At 37.4% G+C, this 27867-nt stretch overlaps 1 long non-coding RNA gene across 17 annotated transcripts in view; it reads right to left on the bottom strand.

The window, feature by feature from the left end:
* The window catches only part of LOC128851802 (uncharacterized), a 512727-nt gene that overhangs the window by 177761 nt on the left and 307099 nt on the right, over window positions 1–27867 (bottom strand). For 14 of the 17 annotated variants that reach the window (XR_008449259.1, XR_008449267.1, XR_008449264.1 and 11 more), the window contains one exon: window positions 3185–3263. The exons of the other annotated variants lie outside the window; for them this stretch is intronic. This is a non-coding gene — a long non-coding RNA (uncharacterized LOC128851802). The remainder of the gene's footprint in view (window positions 1–3184; window positions 3264–27867) is intronic. 17 annotated transcript variants of the gene reach the window in all.

The following is a 27867-nucleotide window of genomic DNA, read 5'->3' as shown; positions in this document are numbered from 1 at the left end:
CTGCATATTGTCAAAAGTTCTTGAATCTACAGGAATTCACTTAGACAAGAAGCTCAGATATCCTTTCTATTCATATAATGATTGATGAAACACAAGGGAAAATAAATTGAATTATGTTAAATCTCCTAAGGAAACATAATTAAGCTGTAAAGCATTCCCTTGAAAACCTTGTATCACTCAGGCTATGTCTTCTACTACATGATCAATAATAATATTAATTAAAGCCAATTATTTTGAAGGACTGGCATGAACTTTCAGCCTTTGCTATGTTTTATACTAATAAAAGCTAAGGATTTTTTTTTTTTTTTTTTTTTTGGCTACAGTATCTGCAATATCCTTCTACATTCCAGCATGAGGTTTCTAAAGTATTGTGGCTGGGATTTTTTCTTTCTATTGCAAGTCTTAATTCTAAAATACCTATGTCTGTACATAGTTCAGTATACATACATCACAGGAATCATCACTAAAGATAATATAAACATTACAAGCTTACCCTAAATACATAAGCTGGTCAACTGCATAGATTATGCTGGTTTCAATTTCTCTTTAACTGGTATCCTATGCATTTAATAATTCTACATGGCAGTTGAATTAAATAAGCACTACCAACATATGCCTCTATCACCAAATCAAAACATGGCATATACATCCAGTTCTCCAAGCAGATGATGAAGCAAGAGTTATCAGAAAAAAAAATCACAGGAGAAATGGCTCAAAAAAATTTGGGATCAGGAGATAGTAGGAAGAAACTTAATTTCATACCAAAAAGAAAATAATGCCATCAATTTTCAGAATGAATTTTACCAATTTGTGGACAAAAGGCCTTGGTGAACAATAACTCTTATCAATGAAACACAAATATATTAAAGACGATTGTGTGTTCCTACTACCTACAGAAAAATGTTAGTGTGTACACATATACACATATACATGTTTTTTTAGTATATATATTTATAATTGTATATAAAGACTATAAATATATTCTGGCTTTAACAACATACCATTACTTATGGTTTACTCATGTTTAAAAAAATCCCAACAATTAAAAAGTGCCCTATATCTTGGTCAGAAAAATTAATTCAAATGAAATGGTGAAAATTATATAAAAGCATGGCAGTTCTAAGTAAGTCTAAAATTCTATTCCAGGCATCATCCCTAAAGAGTGACCAAGACTTTCATCAAATGTCATAAGCTCTGTGCTGTAGCTTTTTTCCAAAGAGAACTCTCATTGGGCAAAAAGCTTCCAGTTTTACAAATGCTATCATAAACTCACATGTAATGGAAGGGAGATCGACGTCTCAAATACGAAAGCATATATTACAAAGGATACAAAAGGCTTCTGAAGAAAGTAGATATTTAATTTGGAACACTAAATACTACTATGAAAACCATAAATAGAGCGACAATAATTAGAAGAATACCTTGGTTTTCCTGAAACTGCAACAATAAAGCAGTTTAGCAAAATAACAGGATCCAAGATCTAAATAAGTTGGGTGCTTTCTTGTTCTTTTAATAACAAAGGCATTGAGAAGGCAAATTTCAGACTTTGTGGAAGAAGTCAAATAATTTCTCCCCAAAGGCAGAGGAAAGATTTCTCAAATGAGTTTCATCCTAAAAAAGATCAGAATAAAATATATGAAGCAAGATGACATAATGGGCTGTTGCTTAAATGCAGCCATGGACAGTACCCTATTCTGAAAACTAGGCTGCGGGTAATTGAATGTAAGATGAAGCAAAAATATAGAAAAGGCCAAGCTGAAGCTGAAGAATAAAAATGCAGTGTGTGTAACAGTATTGAGAAGAGTACAGCTCTGTAGAACTGATTAATAAGAAGAGCAGTGAACAGTACAGAGTGGATTTGCAGAGATTAGAATGTTGCAGGCTTTTTCCAAAAGATCGTATAAAGTTCTTATTTGGTTTGAATTTAAGTAGGGTAAAATTTATCTAACACCATTAATGTTTCCCTTTGACCTTTATGTATATCTTCCCTCTACCCCCCAAAAAGGACACTTTAAAGTAAAATGTTTCCGCTTCACTATTTCATACTGCCTGCGCATGCGCACATGTGCATATGCACACATGTGCAAGTCTATTGTATTCCTTTGCACTACAGTAAGAAATCAAGAAAGCCACTTCAAACAAAGTACTTTAGCAGTCAAATTCAAAAGAACATATACTTTGATAAACACTTCAAGTCATGTTCTTGCATTAACAAGACCAAAAATTAGAAGTACAAGATTTTTGTTTCAAAACTCTCACAAACACTCCACTGAAATGTGCGCTGTAGCTTGTGGCAGCACTACCTCAGAGAAGTTCAAACCAGTAATACGAAATTTTCATGAAGAGGTGAAACATAAAAATGGACTGGCCAGTAAACCTGAAGATAATATTAAAAAAACCCAGAAAACTACAGGCAGCAAAATGACACTGAGTGGAGATGAGAAAAACATAACATTCAGCAACAAATTAATGATAGAGACGATCATTATAGACAGAATTAAATATTTAGTGGACAGAATCTAAGAGAATGACACCAGCAAGCAGATTTAATTTTCTGGATACAATGCTGCTTTCAAGATGTTTGAGACAGGACTTCTACACCTCAACTATTGTGTTTTGGAGAGTTTACATCTCTTTATCATATAAGACCGGGAGCTGTGCTGAATCTGGAAACATTCATAGTAGCCCCAGTTGGGAGAAACAGTTTTTTTAATTTCCCTTGAGGTAAAATATTTGCCACAGACTTAAAACCAGAAACAATCGGAGAGAATGCCATGAGGACAAGGGTGTTGCTAAAGGCAAAGCACATAACGACTAGGAAAGAAAAGACATTAAAATAATTAAAACTACCTGTACAGTCCCAAAGAAACACATCATCAACAAGCTTTGCCATTTTGGAGAGAGGTTAGTAAAGTGTTTTTAAGATACAGTCCTAGCAAGCCAGTTTCTTCCTATATAACTTTCCCTGTCTTAAGAAATTAGAAACCTGGCTCCCTATACAGTTTGTGGAGGGGCACAGACGTAGAACAACCACCCTGTAGCAGTGATGACCATCTCTTTTCACAGACTACATAGAGCCAAGAGGATTAATGTGGAATATGGCATATAGCCAACATTATGGAAGGTGAATCCCACCCAACACGCTCATCCAGAAGGCTGCAGAGTTGACCTAACTGAACCTTACCTTCAGCCACTCTTAGCTGGTGCTCCTCTAGAGATTTTTGGATACCTCTATGGATTCCTCTCTAGAGTTTGAGTAAATTCTAGGATTTGAAAAAAAAAATATAAAATCTGTTTAAGAACTGAAAAGATAAAAGAAGTAAAGACAAATTTTAAATGTAGCTTTTCCTGCCTCTATGCATGCTCACCAATGGCTTTTCCTATATACAAAGTTGACTGAAGGGAGGGGTGGGATTGAATAACAAATTGATGTGATACAATCACATCATTCACAATCACATAATGGACTATATCCCAATTTTCAAAAGGCATAAAGTATCCTCATTAATACGATAAGTGCAGCAGTCAAATCAGTACTATGATTTTATCAGGGTTTTTGACTGTACATGAATTAGAATATAAAATGCATACAGAATTTTTAATGGGAAGGCTTTAACATTCTGTGAATGTATTTCTTACTGTCATTTACATCGCATTAAAGTGAAATTCCACATAAAAGCATAAAGAGAATACTCTATGTCCTAAATTATAGTTTTTCATAGTTGTCATGTCCACATATTCAGAATCTTATTCACAAGCTCTAATATTATCTTAAATCTGAAAAGGGTAAAGTATTTTTCTGTTTGTTTGGTATGGCTGGCAAGTGGAATTGTTGCACAATAAGGTCAGGTGGTCAGGATGAAGCCCACAGAGATCTTTTAGGGATGAAATTGTATTCATTGCCTGTTCTACAACAGGTTGCTAAACCCGAGACTTCTGGTTCTCATTCTCAGCAGGATGGTAAAATTGTTGCCATGTTCAGAAAGATGTTGTTATAATCTTCTTTTAGCTCCTTTCATTTTTCCACCTTGCTTTCAGTACATTAGTTTAAAATAAAGCTTGCCAACAAGTATTTTTCTTTAATTCCAGAGGGATGCATTCAGTCTTTAAGAAATAAGCATATTCTACTTCTGTATGCATCTACTTCACATTACATTTTACCATAAAAACTAGCAATATCAGTTTTTACAATCTTGCCTATTTTCTCAGATCCAGTAGTTTCATGCTGCTTCAGATTTGATTAATCTCACAGAAAAAGAGCCTGTAAACTCATATTTGTTTTATTCTCATCAAACCACCTGGCACAGACTGAGTGATGTTTCTGACCAATATATTATAATTGGTCTAAATTCTTCTCGACTGTAAATGCTGTCAATTAAAACAGGTTTTTTTGCCCCAGCGCAAGTGGAAATGTTGGATTGTAATATACATCCTGGAAAGTAAGAGAACGTAACGGGCCAGTGTACCATCCACAAAACAACACCCTCCCTAATTCTGGCTGCAGCTTTTTGAACAGATGCAGGTTAGTTCCTTCTACAGGAACAGCACGTATGAGTTTTGCAGTAGCACACTACACATTTCCATAGATGATGAAGACACAGGAATCCCAGAAGCTCTTAGTGGTACTCTTATATTCAAACCTGGATTTCTTTCCCTGATGAAAACCCGTATAGCAACTACAGCATCTGCACATCTCATTGTAATCTGTTATTTGTATTGCACCTCAGCAAAAACATAGGGTTCGTCTGCCTCTCTCCATTTCACTGCCTTGGAGTACACACAGTATCTCTGTTGGTGACACCTCCTAAAGTGGGCTCACTGACCTTTCTCAGTCTGCAGTCTTTTGGTTTAGTATTTCATCGACATTATTTTAGATTTTTCTTTTTTAAAATATTCTGTTGTTGACAAAGACATCACCTTTGTGGGAATCAGCTGTAGGATTCCAGAGCATGCAAAGTAACTGCTAGACCTTAAATAGTGAAAGAACACATGCTCTTCTTTTTTCATTTTTTTTTCCAATTTTTCAAATACTGGATCTTAATTTTCTGTTCCTGCCCTCTTCTGACACCCTGCATCTCAATAACTTCCCACTGGATTTATTGGTATCTCCAAGAACTGTTCTCAGCATATCTAGCATCCAAACATTTGGGTGGAGGAAAGATGTACAGCATCTAAGCATCTGGGGGAGAAAAAAAAAAAAAAAACAGGGAGCTTTACTGGATTCATGGGAGTAGCAGCTACAGCTTTAGCTGCATCTTTTGCCTGTAAATTTACAGATACTTTTTGACCAGAGAGTATCAAATATTGGCATTGCTACATTCAGGTTCTAGTAACCATTTATCCATGCCAGGGCAGGAATGCTACTTCTTGAAAGAGCTACACAGACTGCTGTGTATGATCAGTGCTGGTTTTAGTACTGCATAAATCGCTAAAAGACCAAGGACTTTTATTTAGTCAATGCGAAATAAAGAATTCGTAGGAAGTGATACCTCCTGCAACTGTCTTTTTGCAGAGAAAACAATCTGCTACTTGGATGCAGAAAAGGAGATGGAGTTAGAGAAGTGAGGCTGGTACTACGGACTGATTCTCCCAAAAGCAGGTTGCAAAGAGAGAAAACTCACTCCTTTTGTCTTTACCCTCAATATATACAACCACATGTATCCACATCACTGCAGGTGTGTATGTCAAATACTCATTATTTCGGCTGCTTTATTTACTTTGTTATATTGTGCAGTCTTCGTTAGTAAGAAGTCAAAGCCTTCCTAGCACTCATTTCCCAGTATTGGGAATGAGGACTTTGAAGAACCATTGGCTAAACAGCTGCATAGGAATATAAATCTTGCTCATTACAAATGTCTTAATCTGTCTGAACAGCCAGGTAGAACACCTGTTTAAAACCTGCAAGAAAGAACCACTTTGAAGCATCGCACTAGGAATTGTCCTTGCCAAAGGACAACGCTCATGCATTAACACTCATGCAAAATGATCTGTTACACTTGGAACATAACCAGCATCCAAATGGTTAGCACAGGGTACCTCAAACAGCAAAGGAGAGTTACTGGGGACACAGGCACACTGCTATAGCAGAAAAGAAAGGGACATATACCCTTTACACATAATAGAGCAGCCTGGTGTGAGCCACAGTGCTCTCTCTGTACCAGCTGTGTGTGTTGAGTCCTGACCTTACAGGTCCTCTCTGACTCCTACCTCTGGACTGCATCTGATTTTTAAGAAAAAGACAATTCTACCTCTGTCATGTACAAATTCTCAGAGATTGTTTTCCCAACATTTACTATCAAGTGATTGTACATAACAATCAAGAGCTTTTCATGCATGACAGCCTGACCAGCATGGCGCTGCCATATAAAGATCCTCATAATACCCTGTGTTACTTTGCCACTCCAAGTCTTTCTCCTCATTGCTAAAATCATTTCAAAGCCACATTTTTCTTCCCTCACTTGTTTTTTTTTTTCAGATCTCTACTTTCTACACCTCCTGATTTCAGACATAACAGAATGAGAAAATATTTAGAGTAACTTAGGGCAGGTATTTTCAAAATTATTTCTATCAATGGTTTCTGTCAATCCTGTAGTTTAAGTCCAGGAGTTACTCAGCTGATGAATAACTAAAAATAATAGTCATGATGAGGGCATAGTATTATTGAGCATTTCACAGATGATAGCTTACCCAGTAAGATTTAATCTTGTCACATTCAGAAGTAAAGAATATTCATATTCTTGGATTAGGAAAAATCCAAACAAAAGCCAGCATAGTAGATGGTACTGCTATCTAATTAATTAACTGAATATTCATGCAACAGGTGCCACTTTTTTCCATACCAGAAAGGAATCTGGTGCATTACTGTGGTGTTAAGTGGTGTGGTATCAGTTTGCAGTATCATCTTTTAGGTGAGATATGAAACAGACGTCTGATCTATAATCATATTCATAGATCATAGGGTATATTTTAATAAGTGTTAAGGCTGGTGGGCTGTACTGGGTTTAGTGTTGGCTAATTCAGTTTCAACTCTAAAAATCTCCTTTGCAATTTCCCTTGAACATAGAACTCATACTCACATCCTCCTCTAATAATGTTGTAATGTCGCAATTTATGAAGAATATTGACATGCTGAAAGCACTGCATTTCTCTCCCAAGGAGCCGATTCCAACATACAGGGGCATAAGGAACAAGACTGTTTTCAAACCTGACCTTCTAAGGTAAGTAGTGAGACAAACACACTCAAACATAAGTTTGAAAATGAAGTTTATGCTACAAAAAGGTTATTTTACAGTTATTTAGTGTGAAAGATGACACATAAATATGGAACATTTCATGAGACAAAGCTGCAGAAGCAGTATTTTATAATTTTAAATATAATCTTTTTTGTCTTGCAGCATCTTTCAGTTCTTCCTACAAATGCCTTTGGCCCTAATGAGATATAATATATCAAATAAACATGAAGAAGAAAGAATTGCAAACGGATAACAATTATTTTTACATGTACAAAATGTACAATATGTTGATGAGTTAATCTGTTTCTATCAGAAATTCAGTGATATGATAAATCTGATCATCTGTCTGCATGTAAAAGATATGTAAGTCTTGTCTTTACTTGAAGTTTTCTGATTAGGATTTTAGGTATTATTTCTGATGTTTTTCCAGATTGACATCCATGTTCTACTTTGATAATGAATACCCCAAGAGAGCACAGAGACAAGACTGGATCTCAGAGGCTAGGAGGATTTCAATCAAAGATGGTTTGTTAATAATAAAGTAAGAAAAAAAGCCATTTGCTTCTTTTGCAGTGACTGCAGCGCTGACCCTCTCTTGGTCCTGCTAGGCCTGTCTGAGCAACAGCAGAGTTCAGTGGTAATTAAAGCAACAGTGTTGTGAAAAAAGTGTGAATTACTTTTACAAGAAGACTTGGATGTTGCTACCGACTGACAAAGCACAGCAGGAGAACTCTGCTGGATATTAAAGAGCTATGGTAGTCACTGTATTGTAAGGTGGCTTTTCAGCACAATGCAAAATTGTGACTTTTCACAAGTTTATACCTCAGGAACCATTTGAGTTATCGTCTTAAATTTTAGTATGTTTTATAAGGCATATAGCAGACACTATAAATGTGTCATACTTGGTAAAATCAGGTTCTGTTTAAATTATGTAGACCCTAAATTCAATTTTTACCCTTCAATTATGACTTCACTGGGTAATTATTGCAATCTTACAGCCCAGACTGTTGTGCAAAATTACAGAAAGAGCTACATATTCAGACATCTCTCAGCAAATTATTGCAGTGTCAAATGGCCTGAATTTCCATTTTTGACATTTTTAAAACTAAAAAGCATAGCAACCTCACATTTTTGGCATTGCACAGAGAATATATACCGAGTATTATACAGCAGCCCTGTACTGTGTAAATATCCTTTTAAGACAACATGGTTCTGTGAGACAACACAAAGGACCAGTTCTGACAAATGCTTCACTATCTCCATGTTTCTTCTATAGTCATCAGAAAAAATGCGTGTTACAGCAGTTTATTTTTTTGTTAGCATGTAGTGAGAACAGGGGATGAATCCTGAAGTTAGTTTCATACATATGTAGAACCGGTTAAGACATATACAAATGCAGTCATTCCCATTATTTTGCGAAAACAAAGGTTAGAATTCAGCCTGATAATCCACAGAATAAAGGGAGAGAATGTCCAACACAATATGATGGTGTTGTCCTTTGGGGTGTGATATGATTTGATTCAATAATCAGTACAGTGGCTACTGAATTAGTTTTCAGTACAGCGTGAGGAATTTATATACCTAGAAATATAACATTTTCATTTTAAGATTTACTTAAGAGCTTGAACCAGCAAATAAGGATTCTCTAAATATTCATTTGGGTCCTATTTTGAAGAACATCTTGGACCTACTCTGAAAAGTCTGGCTAATTTGCAATTTACACAAACATCACATACTTACTTGTACGAACTTTCAAAGTAAAGCTTAGCATTTTTGTCCTGGCAGATGAACACAAAAGTCCAATGGAATTATGGAAATCTATTATATTTATGAGCCCAGGACCGCAGTCATATACACAAACATAGTCTGATATCTGGCATATCCCTGGGGTTAGAAGCCTCCTTACTCAAGAAAAAATTTTTCTTCGCAAATTGCTAGAAAACAGCGTGTGCTGATTCCTATTCTAGGGAATGAGGCAGAGCCTGGGTAACCAATAGGGAAAATGCTACACGCACATTCACTTTTGTAATCCTGGGGTTAACCCAAGACAAAGCACTATACACTATTTGGCAGCACTTTGACAGAAATGGTACCATCAGTCCTTCTGTTCCATACAGCAGTTCCATAAACCATATTCACAGATTCTTGTAGTGCAGTGAATCCCTCCCTTATATAAATCTAACATCAGAAGAACAATTTTCCTGAAGTTTTGTTAAAGTAAAATAAAATCACATCATTTCAGAACCCCCATAGCCAGGGGTGTTGGGGGGGTGTGTGTGTGTGTGTGTGTGTGTGTGTGTATCTCCGCTACACAGCTGTCACAGAATGAAGGAATCAAGAAAAATGCAGAAAAAGTTGGAAGAGAAGGGACACACAAAAAAATATCTCAAAGAATGAGGGTATTTCTCCAGCATGCGTTCAAATGATGGGTACTATTTGTTGCACTTAGGCAATGAAGTGCAACCATAAAATATTTTTTACATATTATTCCACCTGATTTTTTTTCTGGATTTCCAGACAGACAACATGCATGCTCTGTTAAGCCCTTTCTATGTCTCTCAAAGCTTAGGTAGTTCTTAAAACCTGATGTAAATCTTTTGTACTATGGAAAACAAGAAAAGTTTGCTAGACTTCAGGAATACAATTCAAAACAATAAAACTCCACCTAAAAACTCAAATGCCCTGTTATCTCTTTCAGATATATACACAACTGTACATAAAAATAATCAGATCACCAGCACCAGTGCTGTAAACACAATGTTGAAACAACTGTCCATGGAACTAACCCCTTTAACCACCCCAGAGTCCTAGTCTGCCCTGTTCTTATCCATAAATAATTCTGTCCTTGAAATGAAGACTTTGAACAATGCTTTTGACTTACTTAGAGTTAACAATCCTTTGGTGTCTGTAAAAAATTATACTAACTGTGAAAAAACCTCATTCCTCCTAGCATACATCTTTTCTTGTACTTTTCATTCACAGAAAGCTTGATTTTTGCAGTGATCCAGCAAAAGATTTGATACTGTGCTTAGCATTAAGCATAGGTAGTTTTTCATTTGCCTAAGAGCTTCGCTGGGTGAAGGTCAAAGTGCTTCGAGCCTTAAAGGATGAAACCTAAATTTTGCCTCGCACCCTGAATATAACTAAACTAATAGCAAAACTGATTAAATCAGTGCAAAGCTTAGTGCACAGTTTAGAACATGGGATACTGAGTCAGTCAAACCTCCTCCTTTATCATAACATCATGAAAGCCACAGAACCTTCATCTTGAATTAACATAAAAAGACGTGACTGCTTGCTTTCTCCTGTGACAGATGGGTAGTTTCAAAATTACAGGTTGAAGCCATCATTCCTTGCTTACACATTTAAGAAGGATGCATTGCATTATTAACTAATGGGCTGATGTGACTGTTTATTCCCAGCCACAGTTGCATGGCAGGGGTTAGTGTATCAGGACATTAAAATCTTTGTCCCATCAAAAAAACAACAAATAATAATAATTAAAAAAAATCTTCCTGTGTTTACTCAAACAGCTGATTATAATTTTGGGGGAAGTTGCTTGAGCTCAGTACCTGACAGAAAGGGCCCGTGGAGGAAAGGTTCCTTGAGGGAGACTATTTCTGTGTGAGAGCCACTCACCACCACAAAAACTCACATAATCAGCCACTTAACTTGAAAGCCCAGTACACTCCACAGAACAAAACCAGTGAGCAATGTGTCCAATTAGTAACAAAGACTCAATTGCTGTTTGATCACATTTGATACCCTTCCCTCACCACCGAAGAGAAATGCAACAGATACAAATACATGTGACATGTCAGTCTTCAACTCTTTGTCACATGAAAACAATTACAACACAATTAAATGACAGTCCCATGCTAAACATACTGAAATGAAAACAGGCTTTTCCAGCATCATTCCAGTCACATTCTCTAGCAGTTGGTTTATCACTTAGCAGTACTGCTCAGTACAGCCGTTATTATTTGCTAGCTTTTAGATCAATTTTACAGTTAACCTGAACTTTGCTAATCAATCAGATCTTCAGATATTCACAACCTCAACCTCAGGAAGAGACAGAAACCTTAATTTAATTATTATCCAGTGAGTCCATCTGAAAGTGTGCATATAAAAGCCGTATTCATACCAGTCAATTGTTTTCTTCAGTGGCAAGAGCAGTATTTATACTGCGTGACCTTTACAGAACACAGAAGTAGTAGAAACATCTTTGACTGCTGCTTGCGTACAGACGTATGGATTCTGAGATGCTACCACATAGTTCATATACCTACTTAAAGAATTTTCTCTACACATAATGATTCTGATTTCTTCTAAAGTAGGAAGCAATTTTTTTTTTCGTTTCAAAAAGGGTTTATAATAGTATTTTTCTAATGCTACAAACAAAGTCCCTGCATACAAAGACCTCTGGCAGAGGTTAATTGTGAATTCAAACAATGACAAGCTTAGATTCAAAGCACAGTATTGAAGCCTGTTAATGTGCAGACAGAAGATGACCCATGCAATGCAAAAACTGCTTTCCGAGAAGTAGGTGGAAATGGGCACTCCTACCATTGAAATCAACTAGAAAAGTCAGGGAGTAAAAGCTTTCCAAGACAAAATTAGTCCATTTTATAATTCCTTTCAAGAATAGAGGTGTATAAAACCAATCCTGTCAAGTTCTGAATACCTCTTGAGTGGTACTAACTGTCTCATGTTTCTTTTCAGTTCAGTGTTGTCTTTCCCAACCTGTCAGCATCAGCCCCAGAATCAGAAGGACGATGGGGGACAGAAGAGATAAAAAAAAAAAAAAGAGAGAGAATGAGAAGGTAAAATCAATGCCTTCTGGGTATAGTCTTCACAAACTGAGCAAACACTCCTGCTTTAAAAGTCTGAGAGCCTGCAGCTGTTCAGTGACTTTGATTCTCTTAACATAGGTAGTACTAAATAACAGAGACGAACTACCATGCGAGAATATAAGTCCTATTTTTTTTCCCCCCTCAAATCGGCTAATTAACCGTAAGACTCAAGTATGGTCACATGACTGAGAAAGCAATTTGTTAAAACGACACAACAGGTTAGAAATGCATTACCACTAAAATCTTTCCCCTGCTCAACAATGTATACAGACGTTCCTAATGAACAATTTTTAAATAGACACAGATAGAACATGGGAGTTCTGGCATGAAATTCCATCACTGCTAGTGCGTCTTTTAATTAGTATGCAATGAATGCACTTATCATCAACACCGCATCTTTTATCATGTTAAACTGTTGAGATGTACTGCTATAACTATCAAAGACACAAGATAGCTGTAGTAAACTGATCACTCAGCAAAGTAACCTAAGTAAAACCTGTAGCCATTTCACTTACAATATTCCCTTAAAGTGCAAATATTGATGACTTCTCAGTTGCTTGGGGGGACTAACACAAAAAAACAAACATAACACACACACAAACTACCAAAACCCCAAACCAGAAAGATGAACAGCTAGAAAAGTGAAAATAAATAAAAGGGCATGTCTCTTTCAGTATCAGATAATTATCTTTTCTTTCTAATATGTCCTTTGTCTCAACATTGACTTCATGAGCCAACAATCAAATGCACTCCTACTAGAATTCACAGAAATCTCCAGTTTTCCCCAAGAAAAGAGATCATGCCTTTCTATTACATTACAGATAAAATAGTTCTATTCTCACTGTACCAGCCTGAAAATATTACACTATAAAAAGTACATTTGATTTTAAAAAGTACCTATGGATTTTTATAAAATGAAGGTACAAGCACTTAAGTAAATTACAGTCTTCTGGTGCTCACAAATTGCAAAACGTGCAGCAGATATGGGTGAGTTTAAAAGATCATACGTTACTTAGTTTTATTGTGTCGTGTGCCATCTAACAAGATAATTTTAACAATTAGACGCTGTTGCAAATTAACGCCTATAATAATTTTGTTTCCAACCTGGATTTAAAGTAGGATTAAGGGAGAATAGGCCTTCTGCATATAAGACCTCACCTTTCTGCCAGCAAGTAAAAGAGACTGGCTAAGTCTATTCACCAACAAGCAAGAAAGAGGGAGAGGAAATACTGAGGAAGAATAATGAGAGTTTATGTCAGAGCCAGTGTGCCTGCGTCTACAAGTGAAGAGTGAAACCCCTAGTGATCTGCAATGTTACAAGTGGTATGATTTCCTGTAGAGACACTGCTGTTGGTCTCGCCACTTGGTTGCCTCAGCTAATCACCTCATTTGCTTGCTTCAGCCATTTGGTGAGATAAAGAATGAGGCACAAAGGGGTGGCAAAGTATGGTGGCACCAGGGGAATGAAAATTAAGTGGAGATATGTGAGGTTAAACTAAAAATGGTAAATGTATGGTATGGTTTGAACCATTTATTTTTTTTTTTTAATTTAAACCCAGTATATGAAGAGGTACGGCCTCCGTGCAAGGTAATGGCTCTGATAGAACATCCCAGTGCAATTAAATATGCGAAGTTGTGCTTTTCCCCTACTCTTAGTACTGGCATGTCTCAGAATATGAGTTCTAAGAAATATTAATGGGTTGAAACTTCTGCATGCAGATATGCACACAAGCTACTAACATGTAGGCTATGAGAAGATGACACACACAAAAATGAATATTAAGCACAATCTATTAGGATAGTCATCAACTTAGGATGTAAAATGAAGACTACTCCTCTACCACTTCAGATAGACAGTTCATTTACTGAGGGAGATTCTTAGCATTATAAGGAAAGCAGAGAACAGCAATCTTGTAACAACTCCCATTTTAATGGCCACAGGTAAGTGTGATTCTATGGCAGATTAGGGACTTTACCCTGAACTCCTAAAATACGTTCTGTGTGCCAGCTGGGCTACTCAGCCTTCAGGGCAAGGCATATTACAGGCTAGCACGGTGTGAGCAGCACAAATGTTCAGCGTAAGCTGTGCCTTTAAAGTGGTTCTTTTGTCCTGTCTGCAAGATGAATGTAGTTTGCTGAAACTGAGTTGCTTCAGCCCAGTTTGCACAGGTATCGTGGCTGACAATATTGGAAGCCAAGTTTTGTAGGGTACAGCTCTTGAAGGTACCTCATATACTAGTGTAAGTGGTAAGTAAAATAAGAAGAAAATGATGACATTCTTCAAGAAACAGCTTTAGGTCCTTGAAAATGATTATTTCTGTTTGCCTGCAACTGTAAAAATGAGTTTCAGGTAATAGCTTTTCTTTTATATAGTAAATGATAAATGAGCATTTAAACATTGACTCATCCACCAACGAAGATATAAAGAACATAAAAACTCACTGTGCTAACAGGGAGTTTGAGTACTAAAGTCACCTGATTTTTCAACCTGGTGATTACACCATAAGGATGTTCATTTGTCTTTACTTCCACTTCAGTGTTCCACAAAGTATATATATTTCCACCCAAGACAATCAACCCTTTTAGCTTCTGCCATTTATATTTCTGCACTAAACCCCACAAGACTCTTCTGTTCAAAGTTCATGAGTCTTTTATGACCATAAAGACTGTAACTGGAATATTCTGACCTCAGGATATCTAGAGAGAGCAGAAATACTAAAAGAAACCCTTCTCCAGTGTTCTCCCTCAATTAGTATAGGATTAAATAACCTAACAAAAAAATCCTGTGAAAGAAAGTTATCCAGTTTGATTACCAATAGAAGTTCACATAATTGTCTCTTCTTTTGGTCCCAATGTTACAGGAATGAGAAGTAAAATCATTATGTCTGGCCTAAGATTTTTCAAATGGGAGCGGGATCCAAGCCAAAATAATAGAGTACAAGGAGGGAGTTTCATGATTATTAACATGGAAGTTTTCATTTTTCCTCGAAAATACCTTTCCAAAGCTTTATAATGAACACTGATACGAGAGCGCTCCAACAGCACAAACAGAAGCTCACATCATAATAACTATTATTAAACAGATCAGCTGAATTTTAACATTTCAAGAGACAATCTGTGTTCATGGTGAGTCAGAGGTATAATTTCTTGTCAGGGTTTTATTTCAGTTGTCTCCTGCATTATGAAAGGAAACCGTAGGAAGTAAACCATTAAGATTTTACTGTGCTCCACACAAGAAAATTTTACATTAGGTTCTGGAGGCTTTGGGCTGGATTTGTTTGTTTTGAATCAAGAAGAAAATTACTGAGTGCAATAGTACAGCCTGCATTTTACATTTTCTGTTTTGAGGTATAAAATTTCTTTCTTATATTTCCCACTAACCTGCCATAGATATGTTTGCCCGAAGCATATACAGCTCTTTGAAAAAAAGTCAAGATCTCAGCTAATTTTAGTAAATACCTATTTTCAGTAAAAGCACACCTTTTACATTTTGTTCATCAAGCTCTTTGTCTGTTTTCTCCAGTAAAATGGATTCCTCCTACTCATATCCTTAGCAGGCAGACAATATTTATGTAAGTTTTGGAAGTGCCCTGCACATGGCAAACACTATCACAATGAAAACAAAAGAATCCAAATGAAATTATGCAGACATTTGAAAGTAGAAATTAATTTATAAAAATGCTCATGGACCTGTTTGCTCGAAGATTTCAAAAGAATCAGTCAATGAGGAAGTAAGAAAGAAAGTTATTCGGTTCAGTCACGTGATTTTTTCCCCTCTCAATTGACTGATGGGTGAAGAACATTGAGCTCATGAATTTGGTAAGACTTCCTTTCTAGCATTCAAAATCTTTGGAAAATATTTGGCTGCAACTCTGTGTGAAAGCTACTACACCCTATAAATGGTTTCCTGTGATCTGAACACTGAAATAAAAATAGACCAAGGATGCTAGAGAGTGTGTATATTAACTAGGGTTTTCAATCATTGGCATCCCAACAGTCAGAGAGTAATTCCTTAATTGGAGTGAAAGTATAAATGAAGGATAGTGTCAGCATGAAAAGGGGCAAAAACACAGTTCAAAGTGGAACATGTTCTCTAATGTCTACATGTAAACTTTGTCATTGCAGTAGAGCAAATGAGGCATGTCTGATGACAATGCAATAATTCCAGCTCAGTTTGTCGAACACTTTCTGTTGGAGAACTATTCACTTAAGTTGCTTATAATTTTGCCAGACTTTAATAATGTGGGCCAAAATATCCTCAAAATGAATTGTTTGGTAAAGTTTAAGCAAAACCAGTAAGGTTGTTTCTCAAATGATGTTCAAGAGAATACGTTGACATTACAAATAAAAATCAAATAACCTCTCCAAGCCCTACCTGCCTTTCACTGAGAAATATGCCTTCATGCTTTGAAACACTGACTTAACTTTTGAAAGGGAAATCATTATGAGATCCAAATTTTGTCTTTTGTTGTCTCTAAATGGGGAAAAAAAGATGTTCCTTATTCAACGGAGCCCTAGACTTGACATAGGAAAAAAAAAAAAAAAAAACGCAGACGATTCAGCCTGCTTTTAGGATGTTCCAGTCTAGGGCTGTCAGGGCAGTGCAAAATGGCAGTGCCCCATCAGGCTCTTCTCCCTCCATGCCCAGGACTGACAGCAGGGACCGTCTGCTTTCCATAATCCCCTTCCTGGCCCTCAACACTCCCATGCTGAACCTGAAAGGTCTCTGTGCAGCCATTGCTGCACTGAGCACTTCCCAGGAGAGCAGCCTTAAAGTGATAGCTTGGGCTAAATCATAGGCAAATGCCCATGGCATTCCCTCTAGTTGCATCCTTGCCTCATTCGCTATGAAAGAGTGTGTGAATCAAAAGTAAACTGGCATATGTGGCTGTGGGCACAGAGATGCCCACCTCCATTGATACAGACATCTGAAAATGTCCAGTGAATAACTCGGAGGTTTCAGCAACCTTAATCATGGTTTTTCTCACCTTCAGAGCACTTGACTTCATAAGCTTTGCATTCTTCCAACATGGATTTTAAATGTAATATCCTACTTGTGTTTGGAAATGAACAGCCACCATCCCACCAGGTTGCCAGCCCTAGTCACTCCCATTTTAAAAGATACACCCTAAGGACTGACATACATAATTCAGGTTTTGGATCACAGTAACCCCACTGAAACCACCTGTCTTGGCTGTCAAAGAAATTGACCTTTCTCAGTTTAAAGGTGCTTTCTCATGGGAATCCTCTCAAAACTTAAAGGTTGTTAACATACCTCCAAGAAAAACAACATCTGAAAGTCTTTTGGACTCCACTTCTGGGCTTCTGAATATATTCATAAGTCATTGGTAATGTTGGGACTGCCTAAGGTCTTCAATCATTTGTCCAAAGGATAAATATATAACTTACATATCTTCCACAGATAAATTCAATAAAATACATACATTTAATAAACCAGTCAATAAATAATAGTCTTTAAGAAATCCTTGAAATGAAACCGTGCATTTCAAGCCCTTTATGTGAGACAGCTTCCACACACAGTCTCCTTTCACAGTTTACACATAGAATCTGAGTCATCAGACCATTTAAAGAAGGCTGAATGTTGTATGTAATTATATGTTATACCCCGATTTCCAAGATGCTGAGCTTTGGAAACTTTTGCTGACTTTGAAAATAAGATCTAACTGCACAAATAAATGGCACATATGTCACTCACTAAGTCCTTGTCATAGCACAATAGATACACAGTTATATTATATTTTCTCTCTCCCCATCTACACTCATTTTTGTTATTCCTAAATTTCCATGTTGTAAGAGAGAATAATCTCACTCAAACTCAAATTAATTTCAGTGAGCAGAGGGACTGAGAGGCTCATGTTATCCCAATAGAGCGAGTATGGAAAAAAGTCATGCTGGGCCATATATAATCATCAGAAACAAGGTCCGTGTTGGAGCAACCATTGCCATGTAAAGCCTGATTGCCTTTTGCCAGCTCCACTGACTATGGAGAGAGCTGAATTTGACTGCGTTCTTACCCCAGGCATTGCTGAGGTACCTGAAGATATAGGAGAAAAACCCAAACTTTGTCAGTGAGGCCACGGTGTTTTGGCTGAGCAAGCAAGCTGTAGAAATGGTGAAATTGACAAGGAAATTCTGCAGGTATTTCTCTGAGTATACTTCAGAGAGAAAAGCTTTAAGTTCCACTGCCCAAGCCCCTCTGTTCCCTCCAGCCCTGCACAGCACTGACAGGATATCCTTTTTGTCACCTCCTCCCTTTTCCTAAGATTTCACCACCATACAGTTATGAAATCACATGACAGTTAATTCTGGCTTCCTTAAACCTTAAAGGATGTTCCTCAGGACGATACTGCAAGAATTGGTTACAATTGCAGTCTTCACCAGACAGCCACCAGGTCTAGAAGTTCTGCAACTTTGCTAGCTCAGATGGCCACCCGTGTTTATTAGCTCAGGATGAACACCCCAGATATTCTTTGTCTGCAGTCACGGAAGAAGCAGAAAGAAGGCATACCTATTCAGAACTTAGATCATAAAAAAAGACAATGTGGGTGTTTCTGTTCCCTCCTTTCACATTCCACGGCTTGAAAACAGTCTTTGATCTTGTAAGAAGGCATCTCAAAGTCATATAGAGAAGAAAAACATATTAGTCACCTTCCTGCATGCACCTCTTCCAGTCTAATGAAAATCCTTAAAATTCCTCTTATTAATAAAACACCAGCAATAATTATCAATAAATAAATGCAAGTAAGACCATAACTAATCCATCAGAACGAACAAGTTTCACATGTATTTGATTTGGGGAAGCATGGGGAGAGGAAGTGCACCCATAAAAACAATGCTGGAGATACACTGCAACTAGGAATACAGTGTGCCTGCTTGACCTCAGCCTTCCTCCTCTAGACATACAGGCCAACTTCCAAATGATCACCTGTCCCGGTTTTCGCCATCGGTAGAGTAAATTTTCTTCTTAGTAACTGTTGCATTTTAGATTTAGTGTGAGAGTAGTGATAACACATATTGATTTTAGTTGTTGCTAGGTAATGTTTATGTTTGGCTGGGTGCAGTTGATTTTCTTCCCAGCAGCTGCTATCTTTTAGAGAAGAATGCTGAAAAATATAGTGATGTTTTTGACTGCTGCCAGGAAATCAAGAACTTTTTCAGTTTTCTCATGTTTTATGTATAAGCAGATATATAGAGTTGGGAGGAGCAAAGCCAGGACAAGCTCACACAAACTGGCTAACAGGAGTATTCCATACCATAAACATCATGCTCTGTTTATAAGCAGGAAGTTTACAGGCATGGCCCTTGCTCTCACCACTTCTGCTCTCACTGTCTGGTTTTCACGTGCTCCAAGTGTGGTTTCCATAGTCAATGATCTTTCTGCACTGCCTGCGATCTCTCTGTGGCGGCTGGAACTGCTGTGCTCACCATGTTCACCACCTGGCATTAACTGCTTGGAATTGTGAACTCTGCAATCACTACTTTGGATGGGCTGAGTACCATTTTGTATATTCTACGATTATTACTCTTATTTTATCTTCTTTTATTGTTCTATTAAAACTGCTTTTATCTCAACCTACAAACTCTCCTTTCCTTTTCCAGTTCTCCTCCCTGGCTGGGGAAGACTGATAGGGAGGCTGTATACAGTTTAGCTGCCAGCTAAGGAAAAAACTAAGATATCACACAAACTCAGTTTTAAGCAACTAAAAAGGTTGAATTTTAAAGATTTCTCCCTAATCTTAATAAGTGAGTTAACTACCAAAGTTGCAAGTTCAGAGAGGTTTTGACAGGTCTTATGATTAATTTTCATTTTGCCATTTGGAACTTTAAGGGAAAAAAAAAAACAACCAACCAACCAAAAACACAAACTGAACCACAAAGCAAACCACACATCAAAACTCAAACCCCAAACCCCAACAGAAATAGGACGTTATCACACCATATAGTAAAATTTGTTTAGAAGTGTTCTTCCCTCTGTCCCACCCCCCCAAAAAAAAGAAAAAAACAAAAACAAATCAGATAATTGCATGTTGCATGTAACTAGTCATCATTACTTCAAACACATTATGCTCTGTTGAAGCATGAAGATGTTTTCTGGCACTCCTTTGAGTCCAACCAATTTTATTTTCACTTGACAACGCATAGCTGTATGTGTATCTTGTTTAATAGCGTTATGGTTTGGCTGTACCAAAACTGCTCCTCAGCAAACCTTTCCTTCTCATGTCATTTTGCAAATAAATATTCTTAACTTTTATCTTGGAAATTCTCAGGTTCACTAAACAAACAGCCTCTGAACACAGGACTCTTTGTCCTTATTTATTACAGATCATCTCCCTAGTACATTACTTAAAAGACTGCAGAACGAAGAAAGGAGACAGTGTGATGAGCTTTCAGCTACAGCACTTAAACATAGACTACCTTTTTAAAGTTTTTTTCTTGAATAAATTGATATAGTCAAGCCACTTAAACTGCTGGGTCATGTCCATCACTGAAAGAAGCATGTTTCTATAAAAAGGAAGTATAAGTTTTGTCACAGAACATCAATACTAAAAATCACTAGGCAGACTGCTTGGGTGAAACGCTGGATCTGCAAAGTCAATGGCACAAGTTCTATCGACTTCCGTAGAGAAGTTATCCCTGGTTCTCTCGGATGACATTGAACTATGGATATGCTTTGGGCTACCTCAGAGGTATAAGGAAAAGGCAAATGCTTCAGTCTTCCATTTGTTTTATATCACTGAATGGCAAAATGCAGTCATTCCTGTACAAGCCTGATACATTAAAAAACTACAGTTTTTTAGAGATATTCCATTAACAGTATATTAGCTTCAAGTACAAAGCTACATTTTCTGTAGCAAAAAAAAAATATTTATTCGTTGTTCAGCCAGGGTTTTTTTAAATGGTTTCCCATTTCTTTGAAATTATTTAAAGCCATTAAGCCACAGTGGTCAAAACTTTCAGCAACACAATAACTGGGTACTAGCTGTGCCCAATTTAAATATGGTGCCCACCAACGAATGCAATGTAAATTAAAATTTTCAGGAAAGATGTTTAGACCTGGGCCTTTGCTTCAAAGCCATCTTTGTACAAAATATCCCCCACAAATTTTATGGGCTGAATTCAACTTGATAGACTATGGTCTGCAAATGTACACTGTATTTTCAGGAGAAACTTGAAAAACACTACGTGAGCTGCTGCTTTTTCAACGATGGAAAGTACAACGCAAAGACTACAGAGCAGAGCTATGGACATGATGTTAACATCCATTATGCTACAACATTGACACTAAACTGAGGTCTAACAAAATTCAGCACACCATAGAGCTGTTGGGATGCAGGATGAAATCTCTGCAGTTGAGCAAAGATCTATGAAGGAAAATTTCTTTTCCAAACTCATACAAAGGATGAAATGCTGGAGAATTACTGTAGCAGGGGCAGTTTCTAAGATATAGAATGGTTTAAACACTTACTGTATTGTGCTGTAGTCCATCTGACTGCCAACTCTCAAATTAAAAACAAAAACCAGGTAGTAAACTCATGCAGTTTCTCTAAAAAGAACTTTTTGTTGTGGCATGAAGCAACATACCAGGTTTAACCACTGAACTCCAGAACTGTAAAACCAATTAAAGTTACCAAATTAGGTACTTATGTGTACTAATTCTGTGGGAAACAATGTTGCAATGAGGTAGGAATCAAAGCTTGGGGCAAGGCTTTTCCACTAGAGGGGAAAGTGATCTTAAAATAAGATCAATTTTACAGAACCCTCCTCTTGCCTCCTGCCTCCCCCCAGTGCCAGGCACCGGGACATCGGTATCCAACCCGCATTGCCAGCTTTCAGACACTAACGTTTGTGTACACGTGTGGACAGGATCCTTCATAATGACACAGAGGCTATGTAATAGACATGTATAAAATAATTTAAAAAGTTACCCTGAAAGTCTATGTCCACTTCCAAGGAGGAAACAGGACAGAAACCACAAGTACAAGAAAGAAATCGGCAGAAGGTGCAGAAAGAAAAAAGACAGGACAATAAAGGTCAAAAAATTCACCCTAGCCAATTTTGTATTACCAAAATAACCATGAAAAATAAATAAATATGGACCACATTCCATAAATTTTCATGTACATTTCTTCTACCCAAGACATACATCATCTACCTCTATGTATTCATTTTCTTTAGTTCTTCCCTCTTCCATCTGCTTAGCCTTTCCTATTCCCTGTCTGTCTCCAATCCTGGTGTTTGGATTGATGCCACTAATAGTGCCATAGCGAAACAAAATTATGCAGCAAAAAATTACTCACAGCCTTCTCACATAGACTTCATTTAATTAGGTCTGAATAAGACCTGACCAGCCAAAACACCAGTCTCTAAGTATACACAACTGCCAGAGTCGCCAAGTCACCAAAGAAAACAGCATGTTGCTGCCATAAATTGGCTCATAGAACAATACATGCCATACCTTTTTTTGACAGATGTGAGAGACACATCTGTTGTTCAATAGTTTGAGAAAATGCAGTTGTATTGTCTCTAGAGACATACAAAGATATAGGAAGGAGGCACAAAGTCACTGAAAGTCACATCTACATGTACAAGAGGATATTTTGGTTCAGCATTCAGATAATCATCCACACAGCGCTACGTTTTCTGATTAATGCCAACCCATTTCAATCTTGCACTTAGACATAGGGAAAGGAATGTCTGAATGACCTGGGCATTGACCATATGTATAGATACATAGCTACAAGTATATGGGGCTGAATATTAATATTTCCCTTACCTTTAATATTTCAGAAGAACCCAAGAGAAGCTTCTTTATAGATTTTAGAAGGAGCAGACATTAACATCTGTAAAAATAACTTCTTTACTCCATTTTACAGAGAGGTCAAACTGAGAAGAACCATTAGCATCCTGATTTCAACTCATGATTTGCTTTGTCTCAGTACTCTTGGTCCTACTTTACAAAATTTACCTGTGTTTCCATGCAAGTAACTGAAAACTCGAGTCTCTCTATTCTGATCTTAAACGAAAGGCTGATGTGTTTTAATGGTTGATTCTCTTATATGATTGCTACCCACTCCTAAAACTGAAGTTATTAGCAGCTGTAAACTTCCTTTCCCTATACTTGCTTAAATTAAAATTAATTCACGTGATTAAATAAATTGGAATATTAAAAATAGAACTATAGAATTATAAAAGCAATGTAGATACTTCAGATATAACACAAAAGATTTTTAATTAAAACACAGTCTCTTCAATTTGCTCCTAAATAAAACAGGAACCTTCACTTGATTGATTCCAGGAGTGTTGCTGATATATCTTGTTACAGTGGCATGAATCACATATTAATTAACAAATTGAGTAATTAAAATGTTTTTATTCTTTAAAGATATTAAAGATTGAGCCAAATATCTATCACACGTGCAAAATTTATGGTATCAAGCGCTGAAGGAAATTTAGTCTGGCTGGCTACCACATACTTAGAGGTAAGCATTTTAGCTTACTTGCTGTGTGATGGTACGTACAAACAGAGCTGATCTATGAGATAAATTGGTTGTTCATGAGGATATTTTTGATGTAATCCTTACAACAGAAGGTAAACGAAGCCTCTTCCATGTTTACAGGAAATCCACTAGTGTTTACAGCTTCTGTCCAAACTCAGCATTTCTGTGAGCTCCAAAAAGCAATTATATGAGTGCAGAAACATCCATGTACAGCATTGCTTTCTTGTCCTTGGAGAAATTAAGGGTTCCTTAGCGTACTTCAGCAACTCACCCACTTACTCGCAGTTGTGTAAACAACTTGGTGCCTTTTGCTGACTCCATGGCTTGAATATTATCACTCATTCATGTGCTACCTTTGTTTCCCTTACACTTCTTTTTTTATTAGTCTTACATCACCTTTATTTTCACGCCCCTTCCACAATTGTTACTTGTATCGGGTTTGGGTGCCTAGGTGTCAGGATGGACTGTGAGGAGAGGTGGCAGCTGCCCCTGCCCAGCAAGACTGCTTCCAGCCAGTTCCAGCAGCCCCCACCCAGGATACAGCCCCTCAGCAGGTGAAGTGTGCTTAAGAACAGAGAAAATGGCACTCAACAATGATGCATGAGGAGAAAAAGTGTGAGAAGCATCCCTGAAAGACTGGAGAGGAGGGAGGATGGTAAGTGGAATAAGAGGGGCTCCTGGGCCTGGGGTAGAGACCAGTGTGGGGCAGGTTCACCACACAGTCAGCGGTACAGGTGATGATGGGGCAGAGACCCTGTCAGTGGAGCTGTGCCACACTGGGCTAGAGCACAGATACATTAAAAAAATTAAGAAAGGAAAAAAAGAAATTTGTACCTAACTGTATATCTATCTAACTTTGGTATCTATCTCAGATTTCTTTGAGAGTTTGGTCAAAAAATCCCTCTTGAACATCTCCACAACCTGCACATTATACTGTCAACTCTAAACTTCTGATGAAAAATACATATGTACATAAATTCATATGTCACCCTAAGGAGTATAAAAATATATAGATACTATAAATTTCTGTATACCGGTTCTTGCGAGTGCTAGCCACAACAACAGAGGCTTTCTTGTGTAACTGCACGTATTCTGGTTTAGGTAACTTCAGTGGGAACTTTTGCTCTCATTCCAAAGACTTTCCCCAACAAATCACACAAAAATCAACAACCCTTTCCTACGTTATTCAGGACCTTTAATATCAGCACACTTCAGATATTCCCTAGCACTGCTGAACCACAGTACATAACAATTTCAGTATTTAAACTTTCCTCCCAACCTGGGTTGAAAACAAGCTATTTCTATGTTAGAATCTCTACATTTCCACATTGTGATAACCCTGCTTGCACATCTATGTAACACACACAAGATATCTTTCATTTCTCCTCAATGGGAAGCGAATGGCTCAACTGCAGATCATAGAACTTAAACAACTAGAGTCAAGTTGCAAAAGCCTGTGTTAGCAGGTCAACAGTTTGAACTCCTTTCTCTACACATCTTCACTTGCCATCAGGTCAACACAAACATTTAAGGGCTGAGTGCAGCTGTGAACAAAGCAAGCCAGGGCTGGTGAAGGGGCACAAATTCTTCCCCCTCACACAATGTGTCTCACACATACCACAGCAAACTACCTGAATTCTGAGGCTACTGTCCTTTTACCCTTTCAGACAAAATCCATCTGATGATGGATGCAGCCCACAGGTCTGATGACTCCTATGTGCTTTATTTGAATGCTGTGAAAATTCCTCTACAGGACTGACTCCACCTCTCCACAATTTTCACGATACTCTCAGCAGTTTAAGTTTTATTCCTACTAAATCTCATTTCCTGAGGCCTAGTGCTTCCAGAATATTGTTTTCTATCACCTTTTGGCAGAATATCTTTCTCCATTATGAAAAGAAGTATACATATTCCTTAAAGCAGCAACCATTGGGAATAGTTCCACCCAAGTATTGTCAATCACTACATGAAATAGAGGGAACCTAGAATTCCCTCAGCAGTGGCAGAGAGTCCCAAATGCTGTAGTTTTCATAACTTTCTACACATTACTCTGGGCAACTTGAGCTACAGAAACCAGGTGCCTACAAAATAGTCAGATATAGAAGGACCAGCTAAATGTTGGCACAGAGACATGAAATTTTGCCCTTAATGCACTAAAAAAAACCCCTTTCCTAATACACTTCTGGCCTGGATCCAACTGCTTGTCTTGACTGCATAACACTGTAAGAACTACACAAACTAAAAAATGTTTGGGATTCCCAAGGCGTGCCTATTTGAATATTTTAGTTTGCATCAGAAGTGGTTTGGAAGCTAACCTGGAGGATGCTCTGAAGAGCATACCCCGTGCACTATGCTGCTGGGAGATAGCTTGTGAGACCTGACTAGCATAAACACTCAAGTAAATACCTGTTGAAGCAACAATTATAATTCCTCTTTTTCCCAGACTTATCATCAGCTTAGAGTAAGAAAGAGACAACAGGAGTGTCAAATATCGTGTTGTGCTTTAACAAAAAAATCCGGACTTCAGGCTTCTGGAGCTAAGGAGAAATTCCTTAACTTCTACCAGATGTAAAATATGTATTTTCCTTTCAGGGCATTTGTCAGAATATACGTCTGACACTAAACAGTGAATGCTACAGCAGGCCTGATTTCATCCAGTCCCCAACATCCTCTAAAAAAGGTAAACAAATACTAAGTATGTAGAGGACTAATGATCACTAACCAATATTTTCATACAAGATCTGAGATAATTCAGTGAAGACCGCAAAGATGAGGGAGGCAGAAATTAAACTAAACACTACTTTCACTGACCTTACATGCCTCAAGACTTGCTTTCCTCTATGACCTAGGTGCTATGACTAAAGAATACAGGAGTTGTAAAGCCTCACTGCAGCTTTTAAAGTGCACTCATGGCATTGTAACATTCAACCACAACAGGAGAAGGCTACATCTGGATCAAATGGATTCTTACTGGCAATGGCACAGAAAGTTAATCTAGGAGGTAGCCTCTGCCTGGAAAAGAAGCTAGACTTGTAAATACCACAGATTAGGGTCCATAAGTTTAAAAACAAACAAACAAAACAGAAAGTATCCTGTGTCCATGTTTCTCCACAGCAATTTGAAAACCATTATCAAGTACACAAATCTTTCAGTTTTACTGACATTAGCAAAGGGAACAGAAAACAGATCTTCAAATCGATAATAAAAACGCAAGGTAGATCATTAGAGCACAGAATTTCATACCCGGCCACATTATTCCCTTTACTTAAATACCCGGGGGGGGAAATGTATACACAAAAACACACGCACAATGGTACCAAACCTTTTCATCTGATAATTCTGGCCAATAAAGCTGTGAAAATGACTAAATCCCACCTTCAAAGCTGTCAATGTTATTACAAATGAGTCCCTCTCTTTTTTCCCCACTCTTTCTTACTCGTACACATACATATACATAGATGAGCTGCCAGTTCTATTTATTAGACTCCTCATACACACAGAACAGATAGCTCATCTGCATTTTATCAGGTGTCTGTATAATTAAAGCTTATTGCAAACAGAGGTATTATTGGTATATTTTATTACTTGTCTATGAGCAACCGAACAAAGTAAGATGCATAAATGAATTCAGTTTTACAGTACTTTGTTTTAAACAAATGTCACTACCTACATGCACACACCTAATTATCAGTTCTTACACATTCTGCCAAATATCAAGACTGTAGTTCATAAGCCAGACTCACGACAGGCAGTAAATATATTCCCCCTAATTTAAAATTTTATTGCAAAATACCCTCAGCAGTACATTAACCTACACTAAATCACACCATGCAACACAAGCCTTCCCAGTGTTTACTTACTCATTCAAAAAAGGAAAACAGTACAAATCCATGTTTTCAGAGGTCTGTACTAAATGCAATATAGCTGTATGTACAAATTTTGAAACAACAGTGCAGGATAAGAGACCAAGACTGTAAAAATGCTAAAACATTATCAAAAGTCACTTTGTTATTTTTAATCACATTTTTTTAGGACTCACATTCAGAGAGCAGGATCTGTACAAGCCTTTCAAAAGTTCCCTCACAGTTCTATCAAACTGTATTAAACCATAAATTTTTACCTATCATTTCAAAACCATGATCCACTGTACTGTCAGGTGGGATTGTGTTTAGCAGTGTAAATTACTGAAGGCCATCAGATATCTCTATAACAAAGAAGAGTACGCTCAGGAACGTGTAATGCAAGTGAGGCTGCTGGAAGGAA

This window comes from Cuculus canorus, chromosome 3 (assembly GCF_017976375.1).
Source record: "Cuculus canorus isolate bCucCan1 chromosome 3, bCucCan1.pri, whole genome shotgun sequence".
NCBI classification, from domain to species: Eukaryota; Metazoa; Chordata; class Aves; order Cuculiformes; family Cuculidae; genus Cuculus; species Cuculus canorus.
The sequence above is the reverse complement of the archived record's forward strand: the minus strand, read 5'-3'. Positions and strand labels throughout refer to the sequence as shown.